Below are 21,830 nucleotides of genomic sequence, written 5' to 3'. Positions count from 1 at the left end.
AAAATTAATATAAAATATCAAGAGTCACCACATCACATTATTTCCATGTGCATTTTAGTGTTTGATAGAACCTATTTATAAAACATAAATTCAATTCATGTAATTAAAATAATATAACCTGCTAATGTTATCTTGAGTACATAACAGAGCACAGCAGATCTAGACACAGACTTTGTAACTTTCGCAAAAATTATCTTAAAATGGATCATAGATCTAACTGTAAAACACAAAACTATACAACTCCTAGAAGATAACGTAGAAGAAAACCAAGAAGGCCTTGGTTAACAATGACTTCTTAGATACAACACCAAAGCCATTATCCATGAAAGAAATAATTGATAAGGTGGACTTCAATAAAACTAAAATGTCTGCCCTATGGAAGACAGTGTCAACAGAATGAGAAGACAAGCCACAGACTGGGAGAAATTATTTGTGAAAGACACATCTGCTAAAGGACTGCTATCCAAACTATAGAAAGAACTCTTAAAACTCAAAAAAAAGGATAGAACAGGCTAATTAAAAAATGGTGGAGAGATCTTACCAAACACCTCACCAATGAAGACATACAGATGGCAAATAAGCATATGAGAAGATGCTCCAACATCATATGTCACAAGGGAAATTCACATTAAAACAATGAGATACCACTACACACTTATCAGAAGGGCCAAATTCCTAAACACGGACAACACCAAATGCTGGCAAGGATGTGGAATAACAGGAACTCTCATACATTGAACATGGGATGCAAAATAGTACAGCCACTTTGAAAGACAGTTTGTTGGTTTCCTACAAAACTAAACATACTCTTGCCATGCAATCCAGCATCTGCACTCCTTGGTATTTACCCAAAGGAATGGAAAATTTATATCAACACAAAAACCTGTAAATGTATGTTTATAGCAGCTTTACTCCTTTTTTTTTTGATTTTATTTATTTATTTGATAGAGAGAGAGAGCACAGCAGGGGGAGAGGCAGAGGCAGAGGGAGAAGCAGATACTCCACTGAGCAGGGAGTCTGACCTGGAGCTAGTTTCCAGGACCCTGAGATCAGGACCGGAGCTGAAGGCAGACGCTTAACGACTGAGCCACCCAGGTGCCCCATAGCTTTATTCTTAACAGACAAAACTTGGGAGCAACCAAAATGTCTTTCAGTAGGTGAATGGATAATTAAACTGTGATACATCTAGAACAATGAAGTATTAGTCAGTGCTCAAAATAAATGAGGTGCCAAGACATGAAGAGATATGGAGGAAACTTAACTGTGTATTACTAAATGAAAGAAGCCAATCTGAGAAGGCTACATACTGTATGGTTCCAACTACGTGAATTGCTGGAAAAGGTAAAACTATGGAAACAGTAAAAAGATCAGTGGTTGCTAGGGGTTAAGGGGTGGGGCTGAATAGGTGGAGCACAGAGGATTTTAGGGCAGTGAAAATTGTCTCTGATACTAAAATGGTGGATACATGGCATCAAACATTTGTCTAAAACTACAAAATGCACAATACCAGGGTAAACCCAAATATCAACTATGTACTTTGGGTGACTATGATCTGTCGGTGTAGGTTTCTCAATTATAATAAATGGACCACTCTGATGGGGGGTACTGGTAATGAGGGAGACTACACACATGTGAGGGCAGGCCAGAGGGTAGAGGGACATCTCTGTACCTTCTCAATTTATCTGTGAACCTAAAACTGCTCTAAAAAATAAAATCTTTTTTTTTTTTTTGGTTAAGATTTTTATTTATTTATTTATTTGGCACAGAGAGACACAGTGAGAGAGGGAACACAAGCAGGGGGAGTGGGAGAGGGAGAAGCAGGCTTCCTGCCAAGCAGGGAGCCCGATGTGGGGCTGGATCGCAGGACCCAGGGATCATGACCTGAGCCAAAGGCAAAAGTTTAACGACTGAGCCACCCAGGTGCCCCTAAAAAATAAAATCTTAATAAACAATCAAACAACCAGATTGTAGACCTTGGGAACTTAAGTGGCATAAAAATATAACAGTTATTTTTTAAATTTATCATACATTGAATATTTCTGATACTGCTGTAGCTTCTTACAAGGAAGAACAACTGTATATGAGTATATCCTTCCCTATGTGAAAAAGACAAATGATATATATCTTACTATAACTTTAAAATTTTGATTTTAGTAGTCTGGGAAATCTCAATGATCTGTACTGAGCTCTGCTAAAAGTAGAAGTTAAAAAGAGCATAAGGAATTAGTTTTTTTAATTGTATTATTCACTAATGGGCACTAATCCTTTATATCCCAATAGACGGCTCTCCACAATTCCACTGTGAATGTCTGACTTTTCTAGTCACATTAATCCCCAGGTTTTGAAGTCTACTATGTCTTATATTATTATTATATTATATTATTTTCTTATTTTCTTATTTTCTTATCATACTTTTAACCCAGTCTATCTTCTACAATAACAACCAATGTGTTTTAGTTGTATATATCTTCTATCTTTGGAATTATCTGGGATAGGTTTCCTCCTATCCTGCCACCCCATACTTCTTTTCGGTATTTTAAATCAATTATTTTGGATACTGTAGTATTCCACTCAGAACTCCTCTTCAAAGTTCATGCACTCATACTCCAACTTCTGGGAATACTAACTGCTGAACTCACAGATCTGCTCTTAAGGGATAACTGCCCTTGACCACAGGGGACTTCATTGCCCAGAAGTTGCTCACAGTCAACAACAGGTTGATATAGAGAAATAAAGGCCTTACCAGGCCTATCACCTGCCTCAAATTGGTACAACCGTAAAAAGTACCCCAGATCCAAAGCTTTGCATAATATACAGCAAAATTTGCAGTTGCAAATGCAGTGAAGGTCAACTTCTCCTGATGTTCGGCCCAGCAATTTTCACTTCCTTACAGCTGTATCTCATAAGACTGCTGCTCAGAGAATCTTCTGCATGCAAATTCCTACCTCAGAATCTGTTTTCAGAAAATCCAGTCTAAGACACTAACTCTTGAATTCTCTAAAATAGATGGAGAACAGAGAAAGTTGAAGAAAAGAACACTTTTTGCCCTAACCTCAGTATGAAACCCTAATGAATCAAGCTGCATTGCTTTTACTTATACCAGTGGTAGGCCTAATACTTAGAACTGAGTCCAAAGCCAGCAGGCTCTATTACTCCATTCCTTTTGAGATCATACCTGAATCCTCTTTCTTTGTACTTTACAGAATGGAAAAACTCGTCCTAGGTAGAGCACACCAGCCATTAAGGAGAAGCTGGCCAAAGTTGACTAATCTAAATCTTACTCGGGAAGGCTTAGCACCCGCTTAGCAGCTCTGGGATGCTCTTACAACCCCAGGTATACAGAACACAACATTCTTAAACATTACTAATTATAAGCATGCTTATAATATGTCACAGGCTATATTACTGAAGCTGAGAAACATAAGTAAAAGGACATGGTCCTTTTTTTTAGAGTGCCAACAGTTTGGCTGGGAATCTGTCTTAATAATTAAAATAATACTAAAATATGTCAGTCCCTATATATAAAGTCCTATGTAGTAGACTTTGTAATTAATAATGTTTGCTAGAGGGAGTTCATAATTTCTCTCCATTTTTACCTTCCCAAGAAGTAGAGATGATTTTTATGGTGAAGTCCAAAGACATCCACTGGATGGGCTAAGTTTCTAGAAGACCAAACATTAATAGCAATGGTGGGTCTTATCTGACCAAGGGCACCTTCTTTTTTGTTTGCTTGTTTTTTAAGATTGTTGTGTTCTGTATACCTGGGGTTGTAAGAGCATCCCAGAGCTGCTAAGCGGGTGCTAAGCCTTCCCGAGTAAGATTTAGATTAGTCAACTTTGGCCAGCTTCTCCTTAATGGCTGGTGTGCTCTACCTAGGACAAGTTTTTCCATTCTGTAAAGTACAAAGAAAGAGGATTCAGGTATGATCTCAAAAGGAATGGAGTAATAGAGGCTGGCCTGGTGATGGGTATTAAAGAGGGCAGGTTCTGCATGGAGCACTGGGTGTTATGCACAAACAATGAATCATGGAACACTACATCTAAAACTAATGATGTAATGTATGGGGATTAACATAACAATAAAAAATTTTTGAAAATGTGTTTATCCAAGAAACCGATAATAGTTTGGAAAAATTGAGTACTGATTCATTTATGTGCTATTAGGTATCTTCTAGTTTTGCAAGGTTCTATTAATCAACAGAGAGTTCAATCATCTATGAATCCATCTACGTTGTCTTCATAAGAATATTAATTAGGAGGTTTATCAAATGTACTCCTAAAGTTAAACTAAGTGATTATATATATCTGCATATATAGGGCCCGTACAAGTGACCATATAAATTGCTCACTACATTGTTGTGGGAACATCACTTGAATGGTACTGGTGAAGTTGTTCAATCAGACAGTCCTCTAAAATCTCTCTGAAATGTGATCTACAGATTTACTGGAAAGAAATTATTTCTTCACATTGTCCATGATGAATGTATGTGGACTAACTGTGACCACTGATTTTATTTCTAACTACTTTCAAGTTATATGTCAAATTTGGCAGAATATATATTTTCCCTTTTTGCAAACAGAACATGTACTCATTACCAATACTGGAAAATCTTTAGTGTTTCTCATATTTCTCATGGATTACTTACAGTGGCTTTGTGGTTAAAACTGTAACATATTTAAACATCTTGTAATGTAATTCTTCCAGTTCTGGAGACATAATATTATCTAAATGATGAATTGGTTTTTGTGTTTATGTGCCACTTTATAATAGACATTGTCAGTGGTCTGTTCATGGCCTCTCAAATCCCTTTTCCATTTTTACACATACTGGCTCCCACTGTGTTTTCATCCCTCAAGGCCAGTTTCTGCACTCCTTTATTAGATTCTTGTTATTAGACTCTAGGTCTAGATTTGGGAGTGCCTGGGAAGTTATGTCCACCTGGGGCAGCCGCTAATCAAAGAATAATAATACAATGGCATAAATACTCTCATTTTCTTATTCTTGAATAAGACAACTCTGAGGGTAGGCTGCAGTGTGTGCAGAGCTTCCTGTGTGATTGAACCCAAGTTAGATTACAAGGAACTTTGTGTGACATGATAATTTGCTTGGCATCCTACCGCCTAACGGTTTGTATTGTGTCCCTCAAAAAAACGTATGTTGGAGTCCAAATCCCCATTACCTCAGAATATGACCTTATCTTGAAATAGGTTTGTTACAGAGGGAATAAATTAAAATGAGGCCATTGGTGTGGGACTTAATCCAGTATGACCAGTGTCTTTATAAGAAGAGAGAATTTGGGCAAAGACACACACAAAGGGGGAACAGCACGTGGAGATGAAAACAGAGATGGGGTGACGTACTTACAAGCCAAGGAAAATCACAGATTACCAACAAACCCCAGAAGCTGGGAAAAACATGGAACAGTTTTTCCTTCACAGCTCTCAGAAGGAACCAACCCTGCTGACACCTAGCTCTCAGATGTCTCCTCTTCAAAACCGAAAGAATGCATTCCTGTTGTTTCTGCCAGCCAGTTTGTGGTACTTTGTTATAATATTCCTGGAAACTAACCACTCTTGTGTAATACTTTCCTACTCCCTCCCCACTGCACTGGGAATGTTCTCTGAAAAATCATTTTTATATATGGTACCCATCTCAGTGTTTGCTTCTGGGAAACCCAATCTAAGACAAACTCTTAATTTTATCTCAAATTATTGGTGTGTGAAAAAGATTATTAGGAGAGAATTGGAAAGCCTAGTCTTCTTACAGAAGAAGTCAGACACATTCAGGAATTGAGCACTTAGCCTTCATTATGCCATCGATGAATATCATACCTTTCTCTCTAAGAGATGACAATTACCTCATTAACTTCTCCTCTTATTCTAACAACAGATATCAGCCCTTCTCTCATTAACTGGATCTATTTCTGGATTTAAGTACTTTAATTCTATTCTTAGAATTTCTTGGTTTCCGTTCGCCTTTTGCCTTGGTTTTGTGGCCTTCCTTTCATCTTTGGAAAATGCTTATAGATTTGAGCCTATTGCAGATTTCCCCAAACTGTCATTTAGGATCCACTTACTGTCTCCTACCTTTCTTCTTTTTTTTTTTTTTTAATTTTTTTATTCGTATGTTAATCCCCTTACATTACAACATTAGTTTTAGATGAAGTGTTCCATGATTCATTGTTTGTGCACAACACCCAGTGCTCCATGCAGAATGTGCCCTCCTAAATACCCACCACCAGGCTAACCCATCCTCCCACCCCCCTCCCCTCTAGAACCCTGTTTGTTTTTCAGAGTCCATCGTCTCTCATGGTTCGTCTACCCCTCCGATATCCCCCGCTTCATTCTTCCCCTCCCGCTACCTTCTTCTTCTTCTTCTTCTTCTTTTTTTCTTAACATATATTGCATTATTTGTTTCAGAGGTACAGATCTGAGATTCAACAGTCTTGCACAATTCACAGCGCTTACCAGAGCACATACACTCCCCAGTGTCCTACCTTTCTTCTGCATTGCAGTTATGCAGAAATGTATCATCAAAATTTATTTGAGAGCCTCTGAACACTGTCAACACACGTACACTTCAGAGTTACAGATTAGATCATGGGTTCCCATTTACCTTTTTAAGCTTTCCTGAAGTCAAGAGTATGTCTTTGAATCTACTGAGCAATTCTGTCCTTCAATATTCTAAATTCTAAACAGGCACAGCCACTTTAATTGAAAGGTTTCCATCACACTCACATCCCCAGCCAATTTTCTTCCCTCATCTGAATGAAATCCAGCAGTTGCCCATTTGCTTCCTCATGTAAGATGAAATTGTCAACAAGGTAAATAACAAATTTATTAGATGCCATCCTTTGAGCAGAATTAGATTTCTAACAGATGTTCACAGAGTTTAAGGCCTCCGTTATTTCCATACAGATGGTTTTGTGTTAATTTGGAAATCTATCAATTTTTATCCATAATCTTCATTGGATTTGAACATATATCAGACTTTTAAAACGTATTTATTTTGCATTTATGTTGTATTTATAGCAGTCAGATTTTGGCAGAGTATTAACCAACAATGATACTAATTCTGTTTATTTTCTTTATTTTCACCTATTTTACTCATAGACTCTACTTTGCTTCATAAAGCATGTATATGAAAATGAGGCATAAAATTATAAATGTTCTCAATATGTTCATCTTCTGCTGTCTTTTCTTTTGAGTAAGATAGTAGTCATCTTGGGTTGCCATAAGAAAATACCACAGGCTGAGTGACTTAAACAACAGAATTTTATTGTCACAGTTCTGGAGGCTGGAAGTCTGAGATCAGGCCTCCCGAGCTGTTGGATTTTGGTGAGAGCACTTTCCCTGTTATGCAGGTAGCTGCCTTCTAATTGTGTCCTCACATGAGAGAGAGGGAGTAAGGTTTCTCGTACCTCTTCTTATAAGGGCAATGCCCTACTCTCATGACCTCATCTAAACCTAATTACCCCTCAAAGGCTGCATCTCCAAATACCATCATATAAAGGGTTAGTTCTTCAACATACAAATTTTAGGGGGACATAAACATTAAGTCTGTAACAATGTCCATTGCTCTGCTCTGCCAAGTCTTGTTAATACGTACGGAAGTATACTGTGTTAAAATCTCAAGCTTACTTAATATGCAATATGAACTTCAAAATGCTATATAGATATCTTAAGGCATAATGTAATTTAAAGCCCTCTTTTACTTCTAAGAAGTACTGGTTACTCCTTCAATATGGCCTTTCTCTATGTGTGCATGTGTATAACTATGTGTATATCTGCATATGTGACATACTAGAAGAGCATTACATTTCAAGTGGATATTTTTCTTCTTTCCACGTGCATACCAATTTAAATAGTTTTGATTACACTGGCAAGTCTGACAACGAATCTGTTTTCCCAGTCTTCATGAGTTTCAACTATCTCCTGCTAGGAGAACATTACTTTGTCACCAGAAACCACAGTACTGAAAAATTGGTATTCTTTTTCAAATAGACTTTATTTATTTATTTATTTATTTATTTATTTATTTATTTATTTATTTATTTATTTATTTATTTTAGAGAGAGAGAGTGCAAGCAGCGGGAGGGTAAGGGAGAGGCAGAGGGAGAGGGAGGGAGAGAGAACCCTAAGTTGATCCCACAGCCCTGAGATCAAGACCTGAGCTGAAATCAAGAGTTGGGTGCTTAACTGACTGAGCCACCCAGGTGGCCCCCCAAAATTGATATTCTTGAATATCAATAAAATGATCAGCTTCCTTGTCCTCATTCTTTTCCGGAGTTTTGACTATCAAAATGAAGACATGACTACTTTGCAGGTGTTTCTAAGACTTTCAGGTTTTTTTCACTCAAGTCTTCAAGGGCATGAGAGACACATCAAGTTTCTCCCAACCAAATTACCGGTTTCAGGCATGAACCAGCATAAATGGATGCCACCACATACTGTCAGTCTAGCAGCCACATCTCAGGTTTATGTCTCAAGTTCTTAGACATACATATAACCACTTTTTTTTCCATTTAATAAACATCATCAGCTACATTTTAACACAGGTACCATTTTTTTTAATTATTTCATTAGCTTGTCTTATCTTACCAATTAGATTATAAACTCATTTATATCTAGTAAATATTTTAAACTATAAGTGGCACTTGATGAATATCTAATTAATTAGCCATGTATGTGTTTGAAAAAGTTACATTAATTTACTATGCTGCAAAATAAAGTTTCTAAATGAGTTGTAGTGGTATAAATTTGACATGGGATCCCTCATATAATGAGCAAAAGATTGTAACCACATGCTTTGCACAAAGTAATCACTCAACAAGAATTAGCTATTGATGTTTATAATAACAGCACCTACCCAAATTAATAATTATTAGGGGTACATTTTTTAAGAGTAATTATTCATTCTTACTATTTTGTGATCAGATGTTAAAAATTCATTAAGACAATTTCGTGAAGAGTAACTGTAGTCTTGACTCTGTGTTGGGATCCTTAAAGGGGCAGAGACAGGGAAGTGATATGCTCACAGTGGCAGATGGGACAGACTGGAAGACAGAGATTGAAGGCAGGCACTTTGTAAAGGACTTCACTTTTAAATGTGGATTTCTCTCTAATACAAATGTCAACAACGCTGTGTAAAAGTGGCGATGCTTGAGGAATTCTGAATCCATAATGAAACATCATCTTTCAACTAATCCACTGTGGCCAGACACATGAAACACCTGCCTGCTTTGTAGATTCTATGCACTGCCTGGACTTGTTGAATGCCTAGATTCTGTAGTGCTTAAAGCAGAAAATGTCACCCTGATTTCAAAGGGAGTTCTTCATGGTTAGGAACTGCTATAAATGATTAATTTCCATGTCAGCTTAAAATATGGTAGCTTTGTCAGTTCAAGCCATGCCCTTAATGTAGTTTTAATGTTGCCTGTTTTTTTTTAAATTATTATTTAATATAGTCAGTGTACATACTTAACAAAACCTACCTGCAAGTGAGGCATTTTCCAATCAATATTTTAGATTTACCTGATTAAGAAAAAAGTGTGCAACTCAATTATAAGAATTTTCTCAGTGTTTCCTGATAACTTTGATATGGTACATTTAATTTTATGTAAACACAGACTCTTCTTTTGCCAGAAATAATTGTTATAAATCAATGGAGGAATTGACATCAGTTTTTCAAGGTAAAGTATTGAGTCATGCTGACATATTATAGATAAAGACCTTCAAAACAGCTAAGCAACATCACAGGAAATGAAATATAGGATTTAATTGTCATGATTGCTATGAACCAGCATTAGATTTTCAGTTTCTTTTTATAAGAAATTTTATATTTCTTATTTTTCTGTAAAATTCTCAGTTATATTAACATTACAGATAAATTCACATTTGAATAATTTGTAACGTTCTTAAATATCTCAGAAAGATAAAATAGAATCAAGGGATGCAGTAAGGTTATACCTCCTAGGCAAATTTTCCAATACTTGTTTGATAAATATGCATAAACATGTACATAGTTAATAATGTATGTAGTTTCTTATACTTTTGAGATATGTCCTATTACTGAGAAGACAATCTTTCTTTTTAGAATGATTGTAATTCATTAAAATCAATAAAGTTTCTCATTTTTGTCAAAACCAGGAACAATACAAAACTAACATAAAATCTCAAGTCTAAAAATCACTTCCAAAAATAATTTAATCATATATTCACTGAACAAATAACCACCAAAAAAGTAAAAACTTGAAGCTCCAAGTATTTTAGCAAACTGCCCAATGTCACAGGGTTAGTTTGTGGTGGAGTAAACAGTAGCACCTAGTCTTTGTGCATTTGCTTTTACTTTAAAGACCACATTCTTCCTGCCATGCAATGCTTCTTCTCTAAAGCCCTAGTGTGTTGGCCAGTTAATTATGTGTCATCTTTACATTTAAACATATATTCCCTAATTTCATGCAAATATTTATTCAGAAACTTTGAAAAGAGCTCCTTAATTTCACAAATACTCATTTGGTATCTACAATGTACTAGACATGGTGTACCACTAAAAAAATGCATGTGGTCTTTGCCTTCATGTAGCTTGCCATCTGAAGAAATGATATCCCTGGGCTAAGTCCTTTAATACACATGACCTCATTTATCATTAAAGTGAAATAAATACTGGTGTTCCTTTTTTTTTTTACATTCATGGATGAACAACTGAAAATAGTTTTAACTTGCCCAAAGTCACACAGTTCATTAAGTGGTAGATCTGGGGCACCTGGGTGGCTCAGCAGGTTAAGCATCTGACTCTTGATTTTGGCTCACATCATGATCTCAGGGTCATGAGAGTGAGTCCCCCCAAAAAAGAAAAAAGTGGTAGATCTGGAATCCATCTTTTCTACATCTACATAAGCCTTTCTAGTTTCATTGCAATTACAACTATTGATGTTCTTCACCTGTAACTTCAGGCCCTCCCCAGTATCTGAAACAAAAATAATAGAAACAATAGAAACAACATGTATAACCATGCTCCCTTCCCAGTTCTTTCTTATCTACTTGAATATAAAATCAAGTGAACTTACAAGCACAGGGAGCATAACTCAATTCTTAGCTACTTGGTCCACATTACCTTCTTATGTCTCTTCCTGGCTTCAGAGCTAACACATAAGAATGAGAGCCAGATCCCTAGATGGCACCAAATTAAAAAACTCTATTGCATTTTGTCTTCATGTTGGTCCAGTCTAAAGAACTAGGTTTCTGACTAGAGTCATTTCTCTAGTAGTTACTTTGATTAATATTCCTACTACTGTTCACTGAATACAAAGTCCTGACTGGAAACCCAGGTTCCTGTTAGCAGTAATACTATTAAGCTGTTGCTACCAATTCTTTCTTTCTTTTCTTTTTTTTTTTTTTCTTTTCTTATCTTTTTCTTTTCTTCTTTCTTTCTTTCTTTCTTTTTCTTTCTTTCTTTCTTTTCTTTCTTTCTTTCTTTCTTTTTCTCTTTTTCTCTTCCTTCCTTCCTTCCTTCCTTCTTTCTCTTTCTCTCTTCCTTCCTTTCTCTTCCTTCCTTCCTTTCTTTCTTTCTTTTTTGCCATCAGTATTTATTTGGTAATAGTAAAGTCCTCTTGGTTCTTACCAGTATCCCTCTCCATAATGGATAACCATGTTTTCAACCAAATAGCTACATTCTTATGCAAATTAAATGAAATTTTGCTGCTTCCTAAATCCCAAATACCTACCATTATTTGTAATCCCCAATTCTGATTCTGGAAGTCTCAGTTACCAAGACAGCATTGACAGTTTTTTTAAATTATGAAAGGTTGCAGTAGTCTTTAGACACCATGACTTGTTACCTGGATTTTCTTTGAAGTTATGTGTTCTAAGAAGCTCAGATCTTTAAGACACTCCTGTGCCTCATCAAACATACACACACACACACACACACGACACTAGATCTGGGATCTGGCATTTTCTAGACAAGTAGAAGACCAACCTTATTCTCTATTCACACTCTGCTTATCCTCTCTATACCAGCTCAGCTCTGTGTCTGAGTACTCACTCTGCCTTGATGGCAACGTTGGATCTATTGTGGGTACCTTGTTCTTTCTGCTTCTCTAGACTCTGTCCCACTGCATTCCATTCATGATTGTGGCTTGTCCTCTTCCTACCAGCTTTACCTGTTTAAAATGGTATAAGACTAACCATAGCCTGGTTCGGTTAGTTATAGCTATGTCTGAATCTCTATTTCTTATCTGTTAACTAGGTTGATTCACTATCCTCACCATGCCACGATTCATGTTTCATTCTTTATTCTAGGACATCATGCAAATTCATGAAAGATGCTTCCCTGAAATTGAGGTACACTGTATTGATAGATTTATGCTAATCTTTAGCCTTGCTAGACTGCCAAAAGGAGAAATTAAAGAAGAAAAGAACCTTATTTTTGCCACGTATAGCCAATCAAGAAGCATTCATTGCCCTGAATGGAGATCACCAGACATTTTGCCATATTTTGTTTTCAGTGACTCCATGCTGGTTTTGAACAGTTGTTACTTCTCATAAGCCATTCTTTAAAAATTGGTCCTGGATTTGGTCTGAGATCAACATTTAGCCCCCTAATCAATCATTAGGCAGCTTATGGCTTTTCCTCTCCTCCTCTTACTCTCTACATTGTTGTTATTACTATTATTAGTTTGAGAAACATTCACTAATACTTTAGCACCTTTTCTTCTCTTTAACAATGCCTAAGATCGGTTACAGTGGTCTGTCTCTCAGGCAAATTCCTTCATTGTTTGGGATATATTTCATCTGAGCCAGATAAGCTGAACTATTCAGAGTGACTATTAGAATCTTTTACCCACTTTGAACTGAAATCCCTCTAAACATTCATTCTATCCTTTTTAGTTCATACATCATTCACAATGACAGAGAAGACAAGTAAAATAGAGTTGAGTGGTTTTGCCACCTTGTCACATATCAACATTCAATCATTAGCTCCAGGAAGCATACCTATCCCTCTTTTTTTTTTTTTTCTATTTTTGAAACAACTTAAAAACCCTTTGAATTTATTACATTTTTTCCTTGGAATGCCTTGCAAAACTAAACCGCCTTGAAACTTCACCATCTTAGTGCATTTTCTCCTGCCTGTTCTGTCAAATATTATGCTGGTTATACCCTCCTCTTTACAACTTCCCTGCAGAGCCTTTTATCATTTGCTACTTTATAAACAGTGAATCCTGGTACTTGATTTCCACAAGCATAACAAATGTCATATTTTAAAGCTAAACTATGAATGAGGAATTATATTTGAAGAGGACTGTCAGATTCTGTAAGATAGCCCAGTACTGACCCCTGAAGGGGCTCAGATGTTGGAAGGGAGTAGAGGAGGACTTGAAGAAGTAGGAAGGAGAATGGAGGGTAAGGAGAAATGAAACAGAAGCTTTAAGGAATATAGGTGTTTACAACAGTCTAGCAGGCGGGAGGAATATGATGGAAATTTTTTAAAAGCTGTGAGATATAAATGTGGGTGTGTATATTTTCTAAACATCTATCTAGTGGATATCTTTATACATTTTCCATGTATCTATCTAGTAACTATCTTGAAACATTGATCTGTATCAACTAAAAAGAAGAATTATCTTCCCTTCCAAATTGTCCCATTTTCCACAGTCATTTTTAAACAAAGACAGTTTTATTTCCTTGACATACTAACTGCTAATAAATAAAATATGTTTCTATCACTTTCCTGTTCCTATTAAATTGCTCATTTTTAATGCAAGTAAACATGGGGGTAAAAAATTTTATCCTTCATGTTATAAGTTTTTGCACTAGATTTTCCAATGTAATGTGTTCTAAAATTATTAGAGAAGATATTTTGGTAGACACTGGAAACTTGCTTTCATTTCATCCCATAAATATATAACTATATCTATAAGTAAATATTTTATTCATGTTATATTTTAACTATGAATATAAATCAATGGATTATAAATAAAATATCTATGCATATGAGACCATATGCATAATTTTGCTTGTATATTTTAGGTTTTCTTATTTTACTATCAGTCATAACTTCTGAATACATATTAAGCTAAGTATTTCTCAGTTTGTTCACAGGTTATTTGTTTTATTTGTAAAAAGAAAGTTTAATATTTAACTGTCAGTTAAAATACTGATGGTGCCTAATACTGAACCACATTTCAGTAAAAAAAATTCTCAGTAAAATCAGAAATAAATATTTTTTTCTGAATTCTTAAATCTCTGTAATCCCACTTTTTGGCTAGAAGTTTAGAATTACTTAAGCATAATTAAAAGAAGCACTCTATTGTCATGGCTATTGGTTCCTGTCACAGGGAGGAACTCTGCCTTTTTTGCCCAAGGTGGATATTTTCATTCGCTTACCTGTTATTAAATTCGATTTCAAAAGGTGCAAACTAAAGTGTTGCCTGATTTGGTAAAATTAAAACTGTAGTTTGGGATTATGTTAATGACTGGGATATTAGAAATCCACCAATACTAAACTCAAAAGTTACTTGGGCAGTAAATTTACCAGGAGACTAGAATTCTAGGCTCCTTTAGTGAGCATAACTCTCAGGTGGAAACTTGGTCCCTAGGTGTATTTTCTTGTACTTGTGTTTGTTTCTAAAATAATTTTGAAGACGCTAAATCTTCCTTCCTGTCTTAGAGGTGTTTCTTAGCTACTGGTGTAGTCTTTTGCCATGGTATTTCTGAGGACATGCAGGAAAATGAAGAACTGTGATTGGCTGTTGCCCAGTTTGGCCATTCATTGCAGGAATATTATAGATATAATTCTCATTTTGGGTAAGAAGTTGAATCACAGAATCTCCAACACCTAGAAGTTGTACGACCATAACACTCTTTAATATATGTGAAGAAAAAGTGGAATTCAGCATATGTTGGGGAAGGTAGAAAAAATATGAGAAGCTAGAAAGGTATTATACAGTTTAAGAATGATCATCATTATGCACCCCATACCAGTTTACCATCATTTTAGTTTTAGGAAGCTATTGTTGACACTGGCTTCTTCAGGAGCCCAATTCTCTTCTCAATCAGATTCTATCGGGGGGCAGAGACAAAGTATCATTTCCAAGGTCCCTCTGTGTCCAAGAAGCCATCCTGTCTCTGTTTCTTGATTTTATATCAGAAACAGACTGAAGCTATTTTTCCCCTAAGATCTTTCACTAAACCCCAAACTTCTGAGAAATATGTTTAAACAAGATGATCATGAAGGTATCTAACCTATTATGATTCTTAAAATCCTTTCTTCTCCCCAAGTTTAAGTCCATGCACCCTGGAGTGGAGAGAATCAAGCTCATTATGTTGTTTATCCCAGGTAACTATAAAAAGTGGGAACTTCTAAGTTTCACACCCAACAATTAGCTACTTTTCTATCTTTACTACTGTGAGTATAATTGGATTTGAATGAACAGGATAAATATAAGAGCAGTCTCTATATGGGGTGGCTGAAAAATTCAATAACCTGAATCCTATGTGAGCATTATAAATATATACTATGTAAAAAATAATAAAAATATTATGGAAAATATAACAAACTCATATTAATGTCAGCATTCTATAAATCAATTTCTACATCACTGTTTAATATATATCTCTCATAACTGCAACTCTACAATTTTATTTGAAGTATTTTCTGTGCTGTTTCTTTCTTCTGGTCCTCTTAGAAAAACTTAGCTTATAACTAATGTGTAAGCATTTAATACATGACTACTGACTGAGATTATTGACAAAAAGAATGAATGAAATAGGTAAATGGCATGACTACAAAATCTAATTCTAACAAATTTTTAAATAAAATTCAAACTATTTAAGTCATTCCAAGTTTAAAAACATGACAATTTATATCTCAGAGTACTAACAGATACAGATTTCTATCTTTCCTAACTATTTAAAGATAGAGAAGACCATTTTCCTATACAAAAATAATCCTTCTTTTTGTACTTGAGATTCCATACCCTGGTACTTATATCTAAATCATTTTCATCCCTAATAATTTCTTTTTTTTTCAATGTGTAAAATTGCTTAGCATGCTTCATTTTTAACTACAACATCAAAAACAAAAGTGTTTGCCCTTTTCTCATCCCTCTCGCTACAATCAGTCTTCTTTGTCTAATAATTAAACTTTTAATCTGTCCTTTCCTTCATAACACCACTGACACTTAGTTGTCAAAATGCATAAATGTTTCACTATTGCCAAAAGCAGGGAATACATTTCAATCTCAATCTGACCTAATATCTCCATGGTATTTGAGAATGAAGCCCACTCTCTTGTCTCTTGGCTGCCATCTTATCTTTTTCTTGGATTTTCCTTTCCATTTAAGAGTTCTCTGACTATACAGATTTTTTCACTCTTTTAACTATTGGCTTTCTCTTCTATCTTTTGTTTTTCTCTTTTCATCTAATTTTAGTTTACACTTTTATTGAAAAACTCCTTTAATTCATGACTTCAGTCACCCATAAACCAATGATTTCCAAATCTGCAACTCCAAGCAAACTTCCCACTTGAACTCAGGCATTGTATTTTTGTCCCTTTAATGGATATCTCTGTATATGTATGTATAAATGATAGCTCAGCTTTACTCTCCAAAATGAACTTACAGATCCTTAATACCTTCTTTGGTGCATCTCCCTTCCATTTTTATGATCATATTAGTGAAAGGTACTCAACAAAATTCATTTTCCTCTCCTTATAATTGAAACACAATTAAAATATATGTTTCAACCTTCCTTGCTCTTAGATGTAGGCATAGGACTGAGTTCCAATGGATGTAATAGGCGAGTAAGTAATATATTCTATTTACAAATATGGCCCCAAACAATCCCCAGGCTCCTTTGTTCTAATTTTCTTTCAGCGAGAAGGAAATGAGACAAAACTGATTGTTATAAATTGGAAACCAGAAAAATCTCTGTCAGTTTAGAGACCTGAATGACTGTGTGGAGAGCTGCCCCACACAATCCCATTTCATGAGGAAGGAATACCTTCTATTGTACTTACACCATCAGCCATTTGGGGGACTTTACTATTTTAATTAAGCCCTAAAAAAACGGACACAGATAAGCCCAAAACTTGGATGTCACTGTGGACTTCTGCATTTTTTGATACACTCAGTCATATAGATATATACACATATACACACATGTGTATACACATATTATCTAGCGATCTATCTAGCTAGCTAGCTATTCATCCTGTTTTTCCTTTTAGGTCCCCACCATCATTTAATTCAGGCATCCATCTCTTACCTAAAATTTTTCAATGAACTCTTAATAAGTTTTCCTAAATATAGCTTCACCCTTACTTATCCCCATCTCCGCTCAATCTTGTATACAAAGTAATGTTTCACAATTAAATGCTTATTTAACTCACCTATTTGAAATATTTTAATTACTGTCATTTTTAAATTATGTGATATTTAATGAGTGCTATGATTCATGCATCTCTAGACTGGCATATAAAAAAGCATAATCCTTAATTTTAAGGTAGAATTAGACACATAAAAATAACTATAAGAACACAGACCTCTCCCCTTGTGCACAGGATAAAAATCAACCACTTGACATGGCATGAAAGGACTTAGTGAATTTCTAGAAGATATTACCCAGATGTTTTGAGAGCATTTGGGAGAAAATGCAATGATTATTAGGAGCCAGCATGGGCTTACAAAGAATAACTTCTTTTTGATAGAGTTGTTAGACTGGCAAATTAGGTGAATTTTATAGACAAACTTTGTTGATTTCAGCAAAGTTTTGTGTGTCCTCAGTAAAGTTCTTTCACTAAAAATTTGGGAAAATATTAGGAGGCAAAATATTAGAATGTCATTTGATGGATATATAATTAAAGTCCTTCATATGTTTGTTAGTAAGTTCTTCCCACCTGATCCTTTTTGAAAATTTAATGATGTGTTTGAAATCATAAAAGAAAAGCTAATATAATTTTAAATTTAAAAACCTGATTAAAATGATTAAATGCATTAAATGAAAGAACCTCAATTCAGAAAACTATTTCATCACACTAGGCTTAAATCAACAAAGATGATAAGTTATCTAAAATATATTTATTGTAAAACTTCATGCCAGGCATTGTGTTAGACTACTTAAAATATAAATTTTCTTCTCACCACTTTAATGAACTTATGAATTAGGAATTCATATTGTGCCTCCATCTTATAGATGAAGAATTCCAAGTTCCCACAAATTAGAAGTCACAATTAAAGTCATTCATCCCTTAAAGCTGTAAAACTAGATTTGGGACACAGTCTTATTATGAAGAACATGATCTTACAATCAGCTAGCACTGTATTTCTGTTGATATTTAATTAAAATATGTTTTAAATTATGTGCTTTATGTGTTTGTATTCAAATAATTCACATCACCAGCACAGCACTGCAGAAATGTGACTTAGCAACAGCCATATGAAAAATAAAATGACAGCAGTTTAGGTAACTATAACTTGAATAGTAGAGATCGAATCCACTAGGAAATCTTTAGTTACATGTAATTGAAAACCCAGCTCAAACTGGCTTAAACCAAAAGAAAATCTATTATCTCAACTAGAATGAAATCCATAAGTAGGTGGCTCCAGGCTAGATGTGATAAATGACTCAGTGATATTCCCATGGTCTGAGCTCCTTTCTAGCTCTTCTTGTTTTTTCTTACACTCCAACCTCAACGTTTAAGTTTTGCATGACCTGTTTTCAGGTAAAGCTGACTGGAGAGACTGCAGACATAGTCTCAGGCAGTTCCAGACATCCTTTATTTATGAAAACAAACAATCTTATGTTTTAGTGTCTCCTTCTCAGAGAAGAGGTATCCTTTCCCAGAAGACCAGAATAGGTCAGAATCGGATCAAATGGTCATTCTTAAACCACAAACAAAGAGAACTAAATCAAAAATATTATCTTACACCAAATATAATTTGCCCCTGGAGCTGGAGAAGGTGTCACCCTGCCTTACATTTTTCTGGGCAAGTGGAAGACATCCAAACAAAATCAGCCTGTACTAAAAAGAAGAAGGAAAACTGAATGATTAACAACCAAAATGTCTACTACAACATCAATGTAATATCAATTACTTTCCCCCTAAATTCAGTCCTATGTGTTATTCACAAAGGTGGTCTTTGATTGTAAACCAAATACCCTAAGGTGCCTTTAACTATATGAACTTTTTGTTTTCACTTCATATCCAGTCAACATATTTTTGAGATTCAGCTCCCAAATTCCTCTTAATCAAATATATAAATGAGCATTACAGAAGTGGCTGATGATTGTGTAAAGAACTGATATTTTGGGGAAAAGGGAATGGGCAGTGTTAATCAATGTAAATAAATTTTCCTATAATTAAAAATTCACTTTGTAAGGCATAATTAATAAATACAATTTATTTTATTACTATTGCTATTTCTATTATTATTATTTCACAATTGCCCTTTTCAGCCACAAAAACCTCGGTCTTCTTCCCTTTCTAAGCATCTTCCCCCATGAGCAGTCAAATTTCCTGCAGTACTGTCCCCAACTCCTACCTATTAAACATTGATATCAAAACTCAGTATGGCTTGCCAAAACCCTAGCTCCTTAATTAGAACAAACAACCTTCCTTTAAATGCTGTTTAGCACCTCTCTTTTTTACTTGAGTATGCAACACTCAGCAACACCATCTCATATTATTTTTGAGACTACATCTTCCAAATACATAAGATATTCTCTCAAAGAGGAAGTCTGAAGAAAGAAATTTCCATGAGAGTTGGTATTTTCCAGTTCACATCAGTGGGACTATGCTTATTACTGGACAGTACAATTTCAAAAGACACCATCTATGTCAGTGAGGCTTCTGGAAACTACCCCAACTGCTAAGAAAAGCAAATAATCTGAAGATAAAATGACCAATAGAAAAAAAAAAAAAAAGTGGGGCGCCTGGGTGGCTCAGTCATTGAGCGTCTGCCTTCCGCTCGGGTCGTGATCCCAGGGTCCTGGGATCGGGCCCCACATCGGGCTCCCTGCTCAGCCGGAAGCCTGCTTCTCCCTCTCCCACTCCCCCTGCTTGTGTTCCCTCTCTCGCTGTCTCTCTCTCTGTCAAATAAATAAATAAAATCTTTAAAAAAAAAAAAAGTTATTTTCAAATGTTTGAAAAACCTGAAAGGCAGAAAATGCAGAGAATGAAATGTAAATCATTTTTAATCAAATATACATATTCTCCACTTTAGGAGGATTTTTATACAGATATACAAACACATAAACAAAATGTAGGCAACAACTTATCAAACTTAGACTACTACCATTTCATAAATTGGTATTTTTTAATGTCTAATGTGAAAATTTTTCATGTAATTACATATTTTTAAGAGCATGCTTTTAATCAAAGAGTTTTTAAGCATGGGAATAATGTAATCAAAATTATTCATTATTAATATTAAACTAGAACTAGTCTGTGATTGATTTGATTACAGAAAAACTGGAGACAATAGAACTAGTTGTCACTGCGCTTTCCAAAATGGTAGACAAATAGCTGAATGTGACTTTTGAGAACTTGAAATGTGACCAGCATCACTAAGAAACTAAATTTTTAGTTGTATTCAATTTAATTAACTCAAATTTGAATACCCACATGTGGTTAGAAGCTAGCGTATTGACAATAGAGATCTAGCACCTTTCCATCATTGTAGAAAGTTCTAGGATAGTCCTGATTTGATAGATACGAGAAAACCAGAGACAACAGTGATGGGTTTGTGACAGAAAAGGAACTAACTCACACAGAAATCATTTAAAAGAAAAGGTCAATGAGATTTTAAAACTGATTGACAATTGAAGTTTGAATGAATGAAGAAGTTCCCCAGCTCACAGGTTGGACTGATGCCTGAAAAGAAAATCTTTAAAGTGTATACTTTTAAGCTACTTAGAAAAAGGTAAACATAAAATTTTTAAAAAGTAATTTTCATATAAGCAGTAACAACAGGTAATTTAGACCTGGAATAGTATAATTATTTAATATTTAGTCAGTGCTTATTGCATTTGAGCTACTATTGTAGCACTTACTGTATTGTTTTATTTAATCCTCAATGTAATACTATGATATAGTGTTAATTCAATGTGCAATATTACTATTATCCCAATAGTGAGTATTCAGAGACAAAGGTTTAGAAAAAGTTAAATGCCATTTAGAATACTACAAAACTAGATAATGACAGAGCAGGAATTTCAACTCTCATCTATTCAACGTTGGTATCCACATTTTTAAAAAAGATTTTATGTATTTATTTGAGAGAGGGAGAGAGAGAGCATGCACAAGTGGGGGGGGGCAGAGGGAGAGGAAGAAGCAGACTCCCTTGCTGATCAGGGAGCCCGACGTGGGACTTGATCCCAGGACTCTGGGATCATGACCTGAACCGAAGGCAGATGCTTAACTGACTAGCCACCCAGGCACCCTGGCATCCACATTTTTAATTGCTAGGCTCCACTACCTTGTGTTCTACAGGGTGCTGCTTAAAGAGCCTTATCTAACATATTCTTTCTTTAGTCTTTACTAGTGTGAGAGGCAGCTGCCATCAAAGGATATGCAGTGCTGTGATCAGTTAATACAGATATTTCAAAATCTATAATAAATCTGATATTCTTTTATTTTCTGAACACATGACCAAAGCACTTGCATTCTACATAGAAAATGTTCATTATGAATTTACTGAGGCAAAACTAAGTCCTATAATTAATATGAATTATAAATTAAAATATATACTATTAACATTATAGTAATTACTATAAAATAAATTGTATTTTAAATCATAGTGTAACAATTTTATTTCTTGTGAGTAAAAT

This window comes from Mirounga angustirostris, unplaced genomic scaffold (assembly GCF_029215605.1).
Source record: "Mirounga angustirostris isolate CCGP_5_RB_7025 unplaced genomic scaffold, mMirAng1.0.hap1 SCAF_3, whole genome shotgun sequence".
Classification (NCBI taxonomy): Eukaryota; Metazoa; Chordata; class Mammalia; order Carnivora; family Phocidae; genus Mirounga; species Mirounga angustirostris.
The sequence above is the reverse complement of the archived record's forward strand: the minus strand, read 5'-3'. Positions refer to the sequence as shown.